The sequence below is a fragment of the Nycticebus coucang genome, chromosome X (genome assembly GCF_027406575.1).
Source record: "Nycticebus coucang isolate mNycCou1 chromosome X, mNycCou1.pri, whole genome shotgun sequence".
Classification (NCBI taxonomy): Eukaryota; Metazoa; Chordata; class Mammalia; order Primates; family Lorisidae; genus Nycticebus; species Nycticebus coucang.
This window is the reverse complement of record NC_069804.1, coordinates 90,073,800-90,089,774: the sequence shown is the minus strand read 5'-3', so window position 1 is coordinate 90,089,774 and position 15,975 is coordinate 90,073,800. Positions and strand designations below refer to the sequence as shown.

Here is a 15,975-nt window from a genome sequence, read left to right as displayed (position 1 = left end):
CAAAGAGACAACCTACACAATGGGAAAGGATATTTGCATATTTTCAATCAGACAAAAGCTTGATAGCTAGGATCTATAGAGAACTCAAATTAATCCACATGAAAAAAGCCAACAATCCCTTATATCAATGGGCAAGAGACATGAATAGAACTTTCTCTAAAGATGACAGACGAATGGCTAACAAACACATGAAAAAATGTTCATCATCTCTATATATTAGAGAAATGCAAATCAAAACAACCCTGAGATATCATCTAACCCCAGTGAGAATGGCCCATATCACAAAATCTCAAAACTGCAGATGCTGGCGTGGATGTGGAGAGAAGGGAACACTTTTACACTGCTGGTGGGACTGCAAACTAGTACAACCTTTCTGGAAGGAAGTATGGAGAAACCTCGAAGCACTCAACTTAGACCTCCCATTCGATCCTGCAATCCCATTACTGGGCACCTACCCAGAAGGAAATAAATCCTTTTATCATAAGGACACTTGTACTAGACTGTTTATTGCAGCTCAATTTACCATTGCCAAAATGTGGAAACAGCCTAAATGCCCACCAACCCAGGAATGGATTAACAAGCTGTGGTATATGTATACCATGGAATACTATCAGCTATTAAAAAAAAATGGAGACTTTACATCCTTCGTATTAACCTGGATGGAAGTGGAAGACATTATTCTTAGTAAAGCATCACAAAAATGGAGAAGCATGAATCCTATGTACTCAATCTTGATATGAGGACAATTAATGACAATTAAGGTTATGGGGGGGGAAGAAGAAAAAGGGATGGAGGGAGGAGGGTGGGGCCTTAGTGTGTGTCACACTTTATGGGGGCAAGACATGATTGCAGGAGGGACTTTGCCTAACAATTGCAATCAGTGTAACTGGCTTATTGTACCCTCAATGAATCCGCAACAATAAAAAAAAAAAAAAAGAAAATTCCTTAACCTTCTACCCAAGTCCTACTTCTTGATGATAGATTATTTGGTCTTCTCTACCCCAATAAGAAAGTAAAAACTGAAAGATTTTTGGGAAAGAGTGGAGAGATGGTGCTCTCTAGGGAAGGGAACTTCACTCTTTCCGAAAATGATAGAAAATATGATAGTATATATTTAGTGAAAATGAATGTAGAGAAAAGAAAAGATAAAAAAGTAAGGAAAGGAGATGAGGAATCTGCTGTCAATTATAGCAAATGTGAAACAAACTGATGCAGCTTTACAAAGCAAAGACCCATTTGTGGATGGCTGTAACACCACCCTTCCCATCAATCAGAAACAGAGAAACAGCTAATGAAGGAAACAAGTAGGGAAGCACATAGAAGAACCAAAGGGTGCACCCTCTCTGCCATAGCTATAGTGAAGACATCTTGAAGCTCAAGGTTCTAGTCACTTTCTCTTTTCTTCATTACCTAAGAATGAATTATCCTTCCACAATAACTCAAAATCCTTATCACATTTCAGAGTGTAGGAAAAATGATTATTCACCCTCTGTCTCCCTTATAAAATTTCCCATAGATCTCTGGGGATCCAAATTCAGTTGTTGAAATACTAGGTAGAATATCGGTTTAGTTAGTAAAACTCCCCAGGAGAGAGATTGGAAAGTCTGGTCTTGAATATGAATGTTATCTTTCCCTTTAATATGCTTGGATGGCCTTTTCTCCAAACTAGCACCATCACCATCATCACTAAGGATTCTGTGAAAGGAGAGAAAGATTCAAGGAACCTTAAAGCCTTGATCCCATGTTGGCTGTGAGGTTATTCCATACATTAAGTTTGCAAAGTTTGAGTAAATGACTTTGTTCCTGCAGCAGCTAGGAGGCCAGGAGGCTATTTATGGGCCCACATTTTATGACCACATCAAACTAGTTATTAATTATGGCATCTTGTTTACAGAGTATTAAAATCACTTCATTTCTGCCCATATCCATATAGAATCTTCTTAATATAGCAACATAATGATGCAATCAACTCATTTTGGTCTTATCCATTTGGTTTGCAACATCAAGGTGCCATCCCAGGCTCAAATTAGCACATACCAAACTGCTATGTCCCTGTTCTCCAGAAGTCAGCCTAAGCTCTGTACAGCTCCAATACTTCAGAGCCTAGACAAAAGCCAAGAGCACTTACCTTGTCCCCAAATTCCTAAAAAAGGACACCAGACAGCAAGCTGTATCATTCAAGACCATTTTCAATGGCACAGAAAAAGAAGCCATTTTTTTTCCAATGGAGGCAATATATTGCTATGGGGAATTTTGAAAACAAAACTCAAACTAAGCCACTCACTTTCCAGCACATAAGGTACCAGAAAAGAAAAGGCTTTTCGGAATGTGGATAAAGCCACAAGTGTTGGATAGGAAACAGAAAGAGAGGAAGAAAGAAAGAGCGAGATAAAATATATCTACCTTAAGATCAAGTTTCACATAATGTCAGTTATATAAGCATATACTGGTAAGTTTATCTTTTCCTGACTGCAAATAATCCAACCACCCCTCAGTCATAAAATTCACAGAGGACTAAGCCAAACAGGATATACTTCCTTCTTGCATCCCATCTCAGAATAGTTGAATTATTTCCTGAAAATTCTATTACTGGAGCTAGGGATAAAAGCTCATTTTATACAAACAAGGGCAAATCTCCAGTTTCTATTCTTCCTCTCTGTGTCCCTTCCCCTCCCCCACTTTGCACCAGAGAAGCCAAACTCCGGGTGTACTTTAAACAGTTTGAATACAAGTCTGAAAGAGAAAGAAGAATCTGTATACATTAGCTAGCACATGTGCCCTTCTCTCTCCCCTCTTGAAAATAGCAGCAACTCATCTTTTTTAAAGATACTTGCCTAGAGAGCAGGCACTCTGTGAATAGTGTTCTTTTAGGACCCTCCAGGGTATCCAGAATCAGGGGCGCAGGTCACCAATAGGCTTAACTCTGCACTGACTTATTGAAGACTTGAAGATTACTTCTGAGAGTGAACACAAAAGGACCCTACACTGTGAACCTTGGAGCTAGCAGGTAAGGAGTTTCAGTATTTCAGTGTTAGGACCAGAACAGTTTGTAGTATAATACTGCTGATGTTAGGTGTTAGCAAGTTCCTGGTAGTATGAATATAACTAATCTGCTTCTCCTGCTTTACATTAGACTGCTAGTATAAATTCTTTCTGCTTTATTTCTTGCCCAGAGATTTGATAATCTAACCCAGTCTGTTAACAAGTATTATTCAGTGCTTCTGCTATGGCTCAATGTGAATAGAATACAGAGGGGACCCTCCTCAAGCCTACACCACCTTTTCAATTAAACCAGAAATGTAAGACATATTTTAAAATCTTATTTTAAGAGCTCAGTGTAGTTTCTCTAATGTAGTGGCAATTTCCTCCAATATAGAATATATGTGTGTGCGTGTATAAATATATATACTTAGATAAGGCAAGTGGTATCGTCTGCATTTTACAAATGAGGAAATAGACTCAGGGAGATTAAAAAAAGTTCTTGAAACACACCACATGACTAGAAATTGATGAGTTTTGACAAGAAACTGCAAAAAAAAATCTCTCTCAACTATATATGAATATAAGAAAATTGTGTGATCTATTTAGTAACTTTAACATGTTTAGCACAGCACAGGTTTACACAGAGCCAGCAATTCATGCATTTTAATTAAAATTTTTGGCCAGAAGCATTTTTCTACTTAGCAACAAAGAAACTGTTTTCAAGAGTAAACAAATGGGTTAGTAGGCTCTACCTATGGAATTCAGTGGTTCTGAAACCTAAAGAGTGGCCACACACCCTGTATTTACCAGGTTATAATTTAAAAAGAAAATGCAACTAAGCCTGGACTTGTTTGAGCATTATTTTAAAAATTAAAATATTTTATTTGTAAAATACTTTCTAAAATGCAGTTGATTGCATTGCATTTTAAATGTATTAGTGAAATTTGTTTCTAGACAATTTTGAGTTTATACTATCTATTGCAACAAGAATTAATCATTCAAAAATATATGTTTTTGTTATTGTACTATTAATTGCCCAATTAAAACTAGAAGCCACCTGGAAGCATTATATTTACATTCATCTCTATAACAAAAAATACTGCTCCCCAACTCCCCTAATTATTGACTACACTTGCCAGTCAGCTCCTCCAAATAAAAAAAAGTCAATCTGGGAGTCCGTGAGCACAAAAAGAATGGTATATTAAGAAAATTTTGCAATTTGCTGGGCGTAGTGGCTCATGCCTATTATCCCAGCACTTCAGAGGCCAAGGAGGGTGGATTGCCTAAGCTCACAGGTTCAAGACCAGTCCGAGCTAGAGCAAGACCTTGTCTCTAAAAATAGCCAGGCACTGTGGCTAGTGCCTATAGTCCCAGCTACCTGGGAGGCTGAGGCAAGAGAATCACTTGAGCCCAAGAATTTCAGGTTGCTGTGAGCTATGTCACTCTACTGAGGGTGACAAAGTGAAACTGTCTCAAAAAAAAAAAAAAAAAGAGAGAGAGAGAGAGAGAAAAGAAAATAAAACTTTGAAAATAGCCGGGTGTTGTGGCAGGCGTCTGTAGTCCCAGCTACTTGGGAGGCTGAGGCAAGAGAATCGCATAAGACCAAGAGTTAGAGGTTGCTGTGAGCCGCGTGAAGTCATGGCACTCTACACGAGGATGGTACAGTGAGACTCTGTCTCTACAAAAAAAAAAAAAAGAAAAGAAAAGAAAACTTTGCATAGACTGAATCTAGCATTTCAGTACCTCCCAATTCCAAATCATTAGTTATCATTTTTCACTACCTTTTCCCTCCTACACTTAAACATTTTATGCATTTAGGAACTATGTATCCAAGGTGAAAGAAAGATTATTCCACAATACAGAAAAATAAATTTGCCTTTTCAGTGCCACTGGATGATAATAAGGAATACTAAAGGGAAGGCACTGATTCTTAAGATATATGCCCAACCTTGCAGATTTAAAACCATGAAGAGTAACTATCATAATCTCCAAAAAAACATAGTTCTGTACATATGTCTACTTCAATTCATTGTGTTATTTCTCATTTTCCTATTAAAATATCTTGAATTTGTTTTAATCAAATTTATTTTTTTTCTTTTTTTATTTTTATTAAAACATAGCTGTGTACATTAATATGATCATGGGGCACCATACACTTGGTTCATAGATCGTTTGACACATTTCCATCGTACCAGTTAACATAGCTTTCATAGCATTTTCTTAGTTATTTTGCTGAGACCTTTACATTCCACATTTACTAGGATTCATATATACCCTTGTAAGATGCACCGCAGGTGTAATCCCATTAATCCACCTCCCTCCACCTACCTCCCCCCTCCCTCCCTTCCCTTTCCCCCTTCTCCCTATTCTTAGGTTGTAACTGGGTTATAGCTTTCATGTGAAGGTCCTACATTAGTTTCATAATAAGGGTGAGTACATTGGGTACTTTTTCTTCCATTCTTGAGACACTTTACTAAGAAGAATATGTTCCATCTCCATCCATGTAAACATGAAAGAGGTAAAGTCTCCATCTTTTTTTAAGGCTGCATAATATTCCATGGTGTACATATACCACAATTTATTAATCCATTCATGGATCGATGGGCACTTGGGCTTTTTCCATGACTTAGCAATTATGAATTGGGCTGCAATAAACATTCTGGTACAAATATCTTTGTTATGGTGTGATTTTTGGTCTTCTGGGTATATGCCCAGTAGAGGGATTACAGCATTGAATGGCAGATCTATTTTTAGATCTCTAAGTGTTCTCCATATCTCTTTCCAAAAGGAATGTATTAATTTGCATTCCCACCAGCAGTGCAAAAGTGTTCCCTTTTCTCCACATCCACGCCAACATCTCTGGTCTTGGCATTTTGTGATATAAGCTAGTCTCACTGGAGTTAGATGATATCTCAAAGTAGTTTTGATTTGCATTTCTCTGATGATTAAAGATGATGAGCATTTTTTCATATGTCTGAAGGCCATGTGCCTGTCTTCTTCAGAGAAGTGTCTCTTCGAGTCCCTTTCCCAGCCTGCGATGGGATCCCTTGTTCTTTTCTTGCCAATGCATTTGAGTTCTCTGTGGATTCTGGTTATTAAACCTTTGTTGGAGACATAACCTGCAAATATCTTCTCCCATTCTGAAGGCTGTTTGCTTCCTTTACTTACTGTGTTCTTGGCTGTGCAGAAGCTTTTTAGTTTGATCAAGTCCCAGTAGTGTATTTTTGAAGCAGCTTCAATTGCCCGGGGGGTCCTTCTCATAAAAAACTCGCCCAACCCAATTTCTTCAAGGGTTTTCCCTGCACTCTCTTCTAGTATTTTTATAGTTTCATGTCTTAGGTTTAAATCTTTAATCCAGTGAGAGTCTATCTTAGTTAATGTTGAGAGGTGTGGGTCCACTTTCAGTCTTCTACAGGTTGGCAGCCAGTTGCCAGCACCATTTGTTAAATAGGGAATCTTTTCCCCACTGAATGTTTTTTTTTTTTTATTAAATCATAACTGTATACATTGATATGATCATGGGGCATCATACACTCGCTTCATAGACCATTTGACACACTTTTATCACAGTGGTTAACATAGCCTTTCCAGCGTTATCTCAGTTACTGTGCCAAAACCTTTACATTCTACATCTACCAAGTTTCTGACAAAGATTAAATAATGCTAATTAGCTGGATTCATCTCTTGGTTCTCTATTCTGTTCCAGACATCTACTTCTCTGTTTTTGTGCCAGTGCCATGCTGTTTTGATCACTATTGATTTGTAGTATAGTCTGAGGTCTGGTAGAGTGATTCCTCCTGCTTTGTTTTTATTTTTGAGTAATGTCTTGGCTATTTGAGGTTTTTTCTGATTCCATATAAAACTAAGTATTGTTTTCTCAAGATCTTTAAAGTATGACAGTGGAGCTTCAATGGGGATTGCGTTGAAATTATATATTGCTTTGGGTAGTATGGACATTTTAACAATGTTGATTCTTCCCAACCATGAGCATGGTATATTTTTCCATTTGTTAACATTCTCAGCTATCTCTTTTCTTAGAGTTTCATAGTTCTCTTTATATAGATCTTTCACGTCCTTTGTTAGATAAACTCCCAAGTATTTCATCTTCTTTGGCAGTACTGTGAATGGGATAGAGTCCTTAATTGTTTTTTCAACTTGACTATTGTAGGTATATATGAAGGCTACCAATTTATGAATGTTGATTTTGTAACCTGAGATGCTGCTGTATTCCTTGATCATTTCTAAGAGTTTTGTAGTAGAGTCCATAGTGTTTTCCCGATATACAATCATATCATCTGCGAAGAGCGAAAGTTTGATCTGTTTTGACCCTATGTGGATACCCTTGATCGCCTTTTCTTCCCTACTTGCAGTGGCTAAAACTTCCATTACAATGTTAAAGAGCAATGGAGACAATGGGCAGCCTTGTCTGGTTCCTGATCTCAGTGGAAATGATTCCGATTTAACTCCATTCAATATGATATTGGCTGTGGGTTTGCTGTAGATGGTCTCTATCAGTTTAAGAAATGTCCCTTCTATACCAATTTTCTTAAGTGTTCTGATCATGAAGGGATGTTGAATGTTATCAAAAGCTTTTTCTGCATTGATTGAGAGAATCATATGGTCTTTGTTTTTTAATTTGTTTATGTGCTGAATTACATTGATAGATTTACATATATTGAACCAGCCTTGAGATCCTGGGATAAATGGACTTGGTCATGATGTATGATTTGTTTGATATGTTGCTGGATTCTGTTTGTTAGGATCTTGTTGAATATTTTTGCATCTGTATTCATAAGTGATATTGGTCTATAATTTTCTTTTCTTGTTGGGTCTTTTCCTGGTTTGGGGATCAGGGTGATGTTTGCTTCATAGAACGTGTTGGATAGTCTTCCTTCTTTTTGTAACTTTTGGAACAGGTTGAGTAATATAGGTACTAATTCCTCTTTAAAGGTTTGGTAGAATTCTGATGTAAAACCATCTGGTCCTGGGCTTTTCTTTTTGGGGAGATTTTGTATGGTTGATGTTATTTCTGAACTTGATATGGGCCTGTTCAACATTTCTTCTTGATTATGGTTAAGTCTTGAAAGGTGACGTGCTTCCAAGTAACGGTCAATTTCCTTCAGATTTTCGTATTTCTGAGAGTAAAGTTTCTTGTAATATTCATTAAGGATTTTTTGGATTTCTGAGGAGTCTGTTGTTATTTCGTCTTTGTTATTTCTGATTCATGAGATTAGAGATTTTACTCTTTTTTTCCTGATTAGGTTGGCCAAAGGTTTATCTATTTTGTTGACCTTTTCAAAAAACCAGCTTTTTGGTTTATTGATCTGTTGTATTATTCTTTTGTTTTCAATTTCATTTAGTTCTGCTCTGATTTTGGTTATTTATTTTCTTCTACTGAATTTGGGGTTGGAGTGTTGTTCCATTTCCAGTCTCTTGAGATGTCCCATTAAGTTGCTTACTTCCTCTCTTTCCGTTCTCCTTAGGAAGGCTGGCAGTGCTATAAATTTCCCTCTTAGAACTGCCTTTGTGGTGTCCCAGAGGTTCTGATAGTTCATGTCTTCATTGTCGTTTTGTTCTAGAAATTTGGCAATTTCCTTCTTGATCTCATCTCTGACCCAGCTATCATTCAACATAAGGTTATTTAACTTCCATGTTTTTGTTATAGTATGCAGATTCCTGTTGTTACTCATCTCAAGTTTTATTCCATGATGGTCCGAGAAGATGCATGGAATAATTTCTATTCCTTTAAATTTACTGAGGTTAGACTTGTGACCTAAGATGTGATCAATTTTGGAGTCAGATCCGTGGGCTGATGAGAAGTATGTGTATTCAGTTTTGTTGGGATGAAATGTTCTGTAGATGTCTGCTAAATCTAAATGCTGGATGGTTAGATTTAAATCTAGAATTTCTTTACTCAGCTTTTTGTTGGAGGATCGATCCATCACTGCCAAAAGAGTGTTTAAATCTCCAACTATTATAGAGTTGGAGGAAATCAAGTTGCTCATTGTCTATAGGCTGGTGATCCCCTAAGGGCCACGTGCATCTTAGGCTCAGTAGAGCGGTCCTCTGGATCAGCCCCACCCTGGGAATTTCCCGGCTCTACGGGTGTGTTTTCTAGTCCCCATGTTCCACCCAGGTGGGTACCGTCTCAGGAAAACCCTTTACTCATGGGGCCTGTGTTTCAGTCCCAGGTCTGTTCCATGATGGTTGCTATCTGAGAAGATGCTTGGATTCATCTGGTTGCCCAGGAAGACAGGAGGAGAGGCTATGGGTTATCTGGGGGTGGGCCTTGTTATTGCTGAAGACGGCTGTTGCTCTGCACCTCAGGGCACCACCGCTCCAGTGTAATTCCCTCTCAGTCGACCATCGTCTTCTCGCTCCTTTGCTACAGAGTCAGCACTGGCCAGCTGCAGTCCAGGTCCTGTCTACACCTCTCGAGAGTTCACCCAAGAATCTGGACTCTTGGGGGGGCAGGTCTCCATATCACAGAGTGAGAGTGGAGGGGAGTGTTAGGAGTTCAGAGTTGCAGGTCGTAACACCAAGCTCATTGAGACCAAATGAACAAATAAACAGATACAAAGGTTACCAGGCACATGGGCCCATAGATACAGAGACAGACGGAGACACATAAACATACAGGCAACAGCCATGACAACAGCAATATAAGAACAACTGCAATAAAAATAGTGATAATCGTAAAATAATTGAAAGAAAGGAAAAAAAGAGAGAAAAAAGTGGTGTTAGAAGGAATGTTAAATGAGAATAAAGAAGAAATTAAAATTAGAAGAGATAGAAATAAAAGATATATCTATATCAAAAGTAATAATAAAAAATTATTGAAATCTCCTCTAAGAAAATGGTGAGGAAAAAAGACAAAAACAAAACAAAACAAAAAAACCCACGAAAACCAAAAACAAAACAAAACAAAAAAAAGGCATCAACTCCAAAAGTATTCTTGTGCGTAGAAATATACCTATAAATAGCTATATGTCTGCTGTAGGGATCAACTTTCATAGGAATATATTCATACTGTGATATACTTTCTGGACACCAGGTGGCGCTGTGAGTAGTTCCGACACTTGTACCTGATTTACAGTTTATACTGTTACCATGGTAACCACCTTCCATGGTCAATCGCCATTTTGGAGTTTCCATAAAAGATTGTCGCCTAAGAATTGTGCAAACTCCGCTGTTCTTTTCCAGACAGCACTTGCGACGGACTTTCCCACTCAGTGCAGGTGTCCATGCTTCCTAAGTCCCTCCACTCTGTTCCCAGGTTCCCCTGCAAACTGGCGACTGCAATCGGCCATAAGGGGAGCCGTGCTGAGTTAGTGCTTTCATTGGTGGGCTCCCGGCTCTATCTCCTGTAGCTGGTTCCTGAGGTTTCAGCAGCCAAAGCCGTATGCAGCTCCAGTAGCTTCGCGGCTCCAGAAGCCAAAGCCGGGTCCTAGGCTTCAAGCCAGTTCCCATGGTTGGAGTGCTCGGGGGACTTATTCTGATTTTTATGGATCAGAGTTTCCCATTTGGATGGGCGCCCGCCAGTTCGCTGCGCAGCCTGAACCACCAGCCCCCTCCAATGCCTGGGGGAAAGGTGCCGGCCCTTTTGGGTAGTTCAAAATGTCTGTTTCCCGGGCAGGGTTGCTTCCCTTCAATTGTCCAACAGTTTGCCCAGCTCGCCGTGGTTTTGAGTGGCTCTCCTTTCGGAAGCCTCCCTCAGTTCAGGATTAATTATTTGTCAATTGGATTTTGTCAGCATTTACAAGCTGCTGACCTCCATAGGGGAGGGGCCTGCTGGCCAGCACGGCTGAGCAGGGAAGAATCTTTACAACAGAGTCTGTGATTTTAAATTACTCCTCATATATAGCAAACCGCCAGTTCGCTGGGCATCTCCAGCTTTCTGTCCACTCCAGTAATCCACACACAGGGAAGGTCCAGACCGCCTTTCCTCTCACCTGGTGGCTTGGGAGAGGTGGGCTACATGTCCGTCCTGTCTGCCCTTTTAATCAAATTTAAAGAAGTGTTGGTTAAACTCACAGTATGTGGCACAAAGTAACATAAAACATAGTCCCTGATCTTGGGAAACTTACAATGTTTGTGGATATACAAGGCATACAGTTTATAAAATTATGAGACAGTAAACTAATGCCATTTTTTTAATAGCAGAAAAGTTCAGAGAAGAAAGATAACAATGGGCTGGGCCCCATGTAGGTTTCTTAGAGGAGACAAAATGAGATAGGGCTAAGATAGTATCTAAAATTCGGGACTGTGCAGAACAAACTAATTGTGCACATAATAAGTGGACAATATATGTTGCTTAAATTCAATTCTAGTCACATAAATGATGTTAGAAATATATTGTGTCAGGAGTGAGCTTAGCACTTGCAGGGTACATCAAGGATCCTGATCTGGTTACAGTAAAGGAATTGGATTAAACAGTAACATAAAACTAATTTGAATAGGAATTTAAGGCCAGATTATTAGATAGTGAGTTGCAGGTCTAATGGGAAACCAACAACAACATAAAATAGGTGAGAACATAATAGAAACCATTTTGAACTCATCAATCTGGTAGAATTTCATTGGCTTGACTACACCTAGGGAAAACTGGAGATAGAGAGATCACCTAAATAGTGTAAGTTTGTGAAGCCATAGGCTAGGTTGGTGACAATGGAAGTGGAATGAAGAGAAACTCAAGAAATATTTGAAAATTAAAAAAAAAGATGAAACTTTGTGACTGATTAGATGCAAACTGCATAGGAGAGGAATACATCATAGATTTTTTCTGAAATTCTAGACCTGTAGAATCTAGGCAATAGAGTTACTACTATTTATGGACATAGGTAACTTGCTGATGGAAATGGGAAGTACAGGACATAATGAAATCTGGTTTTGATTTGTTGAGTTTGAGGCAATCACAAGAATTCCAAGGAAACATCTGGTAGATGATTGGGAAAAAATGACCATGAGTAGGAGTAATGGGGAAGAGACAGAGGCCAAAGTTAAATCTGGAGAGTGTGATAGCCATGGCCATAAAAATGACTTAGTTTACAGAAAGGAAATTGAAGAGATGACTAAGGCCTGAAATTTTTGCAGAACCTATAGTTGTGAGAAAGAGAAATAAAAGTTACAGAAATGTAATTATTTTCCTCTAAAAATAACCAAAAGTCTTAAGGAAATGTACCTAGTATTTATTTTTCAAATTTCTCCTGCCCAACAAAAAACTAACATATTTCCTTATACATACCTCAAGCACTCAATAAATGTTGTTTTCTAACATAAACAACTTTTACCTCAAGCTGTCTTACAGCTTGAACTGTGTTATAAATTCTTCACAACCTAAGAGTGGGTATTCTGAACTATCTTGATACATGTATTTCAGCGAAAAGAAAACTGGACATGAATAGCTGGGAACTTATCCTTCCTTTGACATTTAATGAGCTGTGTGTACTGTATCAACTTATTGGCAATCAGTATTTCTTCATACTTTCATGTATGAAATGCACCAATGAGCTGATAGGGAAATTTTCTAAATATGTTAAAGGATAAATATGAAAGCAAGTTGAAAGTACAAACCACCATACAAAGGGTTTTGTTTAAAGTACATTCATTCCAGAAGGATAAAACATTTAACAAAACTGATTGGATGTGGACAGAATAGGGCCAGTTACTTTCTTCTTCCTACACTGTGCCTCTAGGCCACAGGTATCACCTTAAGTCTCAGCAGTCTCATCCTTTTAGAACATGTCTGTACAGTCTAGTCCCTTGTAGTCATTAGCCCTTCAAAATGTGTACGTATCTCAAGGTGAATTCTGAAAGGAATAATGTATTTAAGAGTAATATTTAAAAAGTATTTCTGTGAAAGCACTATCTACCTTTTTCATTAATTTTTACTTCCACTAAGCATTGATTCTTAGCGTTAAATGCTAAAGATCAAAATTTTTTTACAAGTTCTGAACATAACACAGTATTCTACTGCTCTTTCCTAAAGCCACTTGTCCAATAATAGATTTGGTTATGATTCAAATCTTACTCCTAGAATATATAAGTCAATGTAGTACTTGCGTCTCTCACTAAAATACAGAGATCTAAAGTCACTTTTATTACTCCAGTATTATTTGAATTTCAGGCTACATGGACATCTTTGTGGTACAGTTTTTTGTTTTTGTCTTTGCAGACGTTGATGTTTTTATTTTTTTCTTTTTATTTTTTTATTTCAGATTAATATGAGAGTACAAATGGTTGGGCTACAATGTCTTCATTTGTTAGGTAAACTCCAAGTTGTACTAGAGCCCTTTACCCAGGAGGTGTGCCACATACCCTTACATTGTACCCAATGGATGAGAGGTAACCAGTCCCCCTGCCTCCTGCCCAGTCTTCCTTCCCCACTCCCCTTGCCTCCACTTGAATTTAATTGTGTTTTTACTTTATGTGAGCATGTAGTTGTTCATTTAATGGTTTCATATTAATATTGAGTACATTGGATACTTTCTTTTCCATTCTTGTGATACTTTACAAAGGAGAATGTTCTTCAACTCCAGCCAAGTAAATACAAATGATGTAAAGTCTTTATCTTTCTTATAGCTAAATAGTATTTCATGGTATACATATACTGCAGTTTATTAATCCATTCATGGATTGATGGGCACTTGAGTTGTTTCCACATCAGGAAAATTATAAATTGAGCTGTGATGACCAATCTAATGCAAATGTCTTTATGATAAAATGATTTTTTTTTTTTTTTTTACTTCTGGGTAGATACCTAGCTATGGGATTGTGGGAAAGTATACTTTTAGATCTTTGAAGATTTTCCATACTTCTTTCCATAGAAGTTGTATTGGTTTTCAGTTCCACCAACAGTATAAAAACGTTTCCTTCTCTTCACATTTGTGCCAGCATCTGTAGATTTGGGACCTTGTGATGTAGGCTATTCTCACTGGGGTTAGGTGATATCTCAGGGTGGTTTTGATTTGCATTTCTCCGATGATAAGGGAGGATGAACTTTTTTTGTATGTTTGTTAGCCATTCATCTGTCTTCTTCAGAGAACATTCTCTTCATATATCCAGCCCACTGAATAATGGGATTGTTTGCTGTTTTCTTGATGATTAGTTTGAGTTCTCTGAAGATTCCAGTTATCAACCCTTTATCAGATTTACAGCATGCAAACCAATTCTCCCATTCTAAAGATTGCCTGTTTTTGTTGTTGTTGTTGCTGTTGATGAGCCCTTAGCTGTGTAGAAGCTTTTTAGTGTGATCATGTCACATTTATGTATTTTTAGCATTGCTGCCAAGGGAATCGTAAAATCTTGCCCAGGTCTTTTGCAAGCCAGCGTGAAGAGTAAAAAAACCAGAGTGGAAATTGTAGGGAATGAGAAAATAAGACACATAACAAAGATCACACAAGAGATAAGGATGGGGTCAGCAGGTTTGATGACTACAGCCAGCACTGAATTGTGTGAACAGTTTTATTTATATAGTACCTAAACTAGGTTGCTATAATAACAATGTTGCAAATAAACAAGCAAGTGGGAATGTTTTAATCTTACAAGGTTGAGGGGAATTAAATAGTACATGGGGTAAAGATTAACTTTAGGGAGAGAAGGCTATGTGCTTTCAGGCAAGAGATGTACCAAAGCTACATGACTTCTGGCAGAGGGAGCAAGGAGAAAGAACTACTGTTTTTTCAGGAAGGGAGGAGAAGTAGATTGGGGGTGTCTTTCCTTCAATGCACCTCCTGGGCTGTTGGGGTCTTGTCACCTCACAATCCACACACCATATCCCCTCCTTTTTTTATTTTTTAGTGCTAATTAGTAAACAAATAAATTTAATTGGAGGAGTTGCTTGACTCCAACTCCGCAAAAGAATAATAAGAAACAATAGCTATCACAGCTGTGAAAAGCTTTTCGGGGGTGACTGGCTTCCCGCAACATTGCACAAGATCAGTTCTTTCATGCCTCAGTTTCTTCAGTTGTCCCCATGTTGGGGACTTTGATTTCTGCCATGACTTGGCTTGATGGTAGATCACTTGGGATGTCAATCTCAGCTTCCTCATTGGTGGCACAGGGAGGTTTTTCGGGTCCATGTCTGACCAACTATTCAAGGAGCCAGTAAGGGCTGTCATCTCTTCTAGGAAAAACACAAACATGTCCTCTCCCCCATATTAGAACAGGGTCAGGTCCTTGCCAAATACCAGTCAGAGGGTCTTTCCATAGCACCTCAGGGTGTTTAGAATTAGGTGCATTCCAAAATCGCTCTGCTGGCATGTTCCTGGATATCAATATTAAAAAAAAATTAAAGTAAAAATGGCATGAAAGAGAAGGTTATGAGGTGTATTGGGGTATATTTCCCCCTTCTATAAATTTTCAAGTAGAAATTTAAGAGTACAGTGAGTGTGTACAACAACTCCTTGGCCTTGAATATTGTATGGAATACCTGTTTTGAAAGTAATAGAAAAGGTGGAATAGAAAGTAAGGAAAGTCTTACTAGTGTAAGCAGGACTCTTATCAGTTTTGATAAGATGTGGAATACCTAAAGCAGAAAAGTCAATCAAACAATGGACTGTGACATGTTTAGCACCTTCTCCTGTTCCAGCAAAAGCAAAAATGAAACTTAGTAAGTATTAATGGTAACATGAACAAAGGAAAGCTTTCTAAAAGAAAGGATATGGGTTATATCCATTTGTCATAACTGATCAGGTGGAAGACCACGAGTGTTCACACCAAAATGAGGAACAGGGAGAGTATGAGGACAAGAAGGAAAAATTATAGCAATTTGTTGGGCAGCTTCATGGGTAATGTGAAATTGTCAAAGAACAGCAGCATTTTGGTGATGAAGGGCATGAGATAATTCTGCAAAAGAATGTGGTGAAAGAAAGAAAAGATGAGTCTGTTTGTCAGTGAAGACATTTCTATGGGTAAGTAGACCTGGAAGAGAAGAGTGAGCTCTAAGGTGCCCCAAAAAGCATTGTCCTCAGTGTGCATGTACAAGCCTCTGTA

At 38.2% G+C, this 15,975-nt stretch overlaps 1 protein-coding gene across 1 annotated transcript in view; it reads left to right on the top strand.

Annotated features, from left to right (window-relative positions):
• Positions 1-2,887: 2,887 nt before the first annotated feature.
• The window catches only part of CYSLTR1 (cysteinyl leukotriene receptor 1), an 82,259-nt gene continuing 69,171 nt past the window's right edge, over positions 2,888-15,975 (top strand). The window contains exon 1 of the mRNA XM_053580105.1: positions 2,888-3,007. The gene's annotated coding sequence lies outside the window, so the exon portion shown is untranslated. The remainder of the gene's footprint in view (positions 3,008-15,975) is intronic.